We start from the raw sequence: 2,783 nt of genomic DNA on the forward strand, positions 1-2,783 counted from the left end.
GGGCGTGGGGGGAGGAGGGGGGGCTGTCTGCTCTCATGCTAAATATTGTGTGACAGACAGACAGACAGGCAGGCAGGTCCACCAAAGGGCGGCCCCCATATCGCGCTACGCTCTCTCACTCGGAAAGCACACACACATTTTTCAACCTGTCTCACTGACGCAGCATTGCCACAATGTAACACGAATCGGTACGAGAAAATGACGTGCTTTGGACTCTGCAGAACAAGACAGGCACGCCGCGCCCGCCGCGCCCGCTGCACCGCGCCCGCCGCGCCGCGCTGCGCCGCGCCGCCGTCCAAATCCCAGGAGATTCATGTCTCCAAAATTGGATTGGGGAAGAGAGGGCCGTTGAGCCCATCATGCAATAGATGACAGTAGTCCAGAAGTAATCCAACGAAAAAAAGTGTGGAATCAGATGGTGCAAGTGGAGATCTTGGTTTTGCGATGTTGCCTTCCCAATTTGCATCTGTTTTGAGGTGTACTTTGTTTTGTTTAGTCATATTCCGCGACTTTGCTGAATCCAGTTGTCATGGTTGTATCATGGTTCTCCTGAAGAGCAGGGGTCCCGGAGGCTATCACTGCCTGAAGTCAGTTGGGATAGGCTCCAGAATAAGCAAGGCGTTTAGACAACGGACGGCTTTTAATACTCAAGCATTTATTGGGTAGAGTTTTCATTGACGTTGATGTGCAACCCGTTTTAATTGGATCATATTTAGTGGCCTATTCCATATTTCAGGGTGGGTGAGTAAGGCATGGTGGCTTTAGAGTCCCGCTGCATCCAGGAAAAAAGAAAGAAAGAAAAGAAGCAATGAATCATGTTTATCAGAGTATTAACAGATTCTTAACACAGCTGTGGGCCTCCAGATATGACACTGTACACAATGTCAACGTTTGTTATCTGTCAGTGACCTTTACTAATGTTGTTCGAGTGGCGGGGCTTGCAAAATCACCTGCGGGAGTTGGTCAGAAAAGTGACGCAAACAATGATGCAGGTGTATTTGTTTCTAACACCTGCTTTGGAAAAGGAGCTGAGCCGCATGCCGCCGCTGATAAACCCATTTGTGATTAGAGCAATGCCAACCAAGCGTGCAGCTGAGAAAATGGAACCGAAAAGAGAAATGGACGGAACAAAAAGAGTCATTCCGTTTCTGGTCTGCCACATGTTTCACTTCAAGTGGTTGCTTGCTCAAAGTCACAATTTAGGTTGGAAAATAGGACTAGCTTTGTGACAGAATGACTTGGAAGTGGGACAAATAAAGGAATATCTCATCTTAGTACCATTTGACCATAGAGGCAGTGTTACAACCATGAAGGAGCGAGCGGACTTAAAGCGTAATCATCGACCCATTTTCCTCATGCAGACTGTAGACTTCTTATTGATTTCGAGCTGCTACGCTCAAATATGGGGAAGATAATGGATATATGTACTTGTAGACAAATGAGGAAAATGACAAATCCAACAGGCGCGCAAGCATTGTGGATCAAGTAAATAGAGGTCTGATTCGTCACGCTGCTGTGTATCCTTGAAACTTTGAGTCCCGAACGACCGCTGGAATGGAGAGCCCCCATGACCGTCAAAAACATCAAGATAGATTATTCCGAACCAAGAAAAGGCGCAAAGGGTATACTGGAAGGCACAATACGCTCTTCATTCAATCTTTAGATAGACCGATAGAAATATATCAATTAGGAGCTGCATTTTCCACTTTCGTAGATGTTAGAAACAAACGGCATGTTTTGTCGAGCAGATCGCCAGCCTCTGACAATGCTCGTTAGTGTACTGCATTTAAAAAAGACAAGAAAAAAAGGAATCAAATTAGTCTGATAAACTGCTGAAAGCATATTGCTTAATGTCCACCAGCCAGAGGCTGAAACACACTATATTTCTTTATGGGGTAAACTTGAGGCTAATATAATATAAGATATTAGGATTATTAGAAGGCTTGTTTAATTTGAAAATGTGTCTTTTGTTTTGCATCCACCACACAATCTGGTAAATTGCATACACAAAAATAAAGAGCACAGACTATATTTGAGTCAAAAATTAAATAAAAAAATAGGGGCCAAACTAGTGGTGGCTAAATTACAGGTGGCAATGCTTCCTGTCACTTACGTACCTAATATGTTCAATGTGGGAACTTGTTTTGCTCTATAGAGTCGCACAAAAAATAAAAAGAATTACATGTCATTTGTCAGCGACCCACCCAAAATAGGTCCACCACCCACTTTCGGGTCCCAACCCGACCAGTTAAGAATCATGTCCACCATACACGAATGTTTTTCAAAATACAACCAAAGTTTGGATGTCCCAGAGAAATACAAAATGAATTATGCAATAGTTATCGTTTTTGACCCTATCACACACAAAAAAAAGTGTATTTATCATTCAAGTCAGTGAACCCTGAAATTGCTAGGGCAAATGTTGTGTACGATTTTAAATTGATCTGATAATACTTTATTAAACTGCAATTAGTATAGTCAAGTCTTGTGCGCAATTTATAAACTAATTGTGAGGGGAATTTTCCTCTGAGGAAATCCTGGTCCGTAAACGTAGACGCTGGGGGAGATGACGTCACTTCCGCTCCACAGCTCATCTAACTTTACTGCTGTGTTAGTTCCGCCTCTATTTTATTTTTCGCTTAAATATAGTTCGTCTTCTCTATTTTATTATATGTAGTTTAACGGATCGTATGGTTTGTACAAAACTAAAGGCACGTTTTCAAATAAAAGAGGCCTTGTTGTATTCCTTATCAGGCCACCTGTAAGCGTGTGCCAAACTGTCA

The sequence above is a fragment of the Syngnathus typhle genome, linkage group LG8, assembly GCF_033458585.1.
Source record: "Syngnathus typhle isolate RoL2023-S1 ecotype Sweden linkage group LG8, RoL_Styp_1.0, whole genome shotgun sequence".
NCBI lineage: Eukaryota > Metazoa > Chordata > Actinopteri > Syngnathiformes > Syngnathidae > Syngnathus > Syngnathus typhle.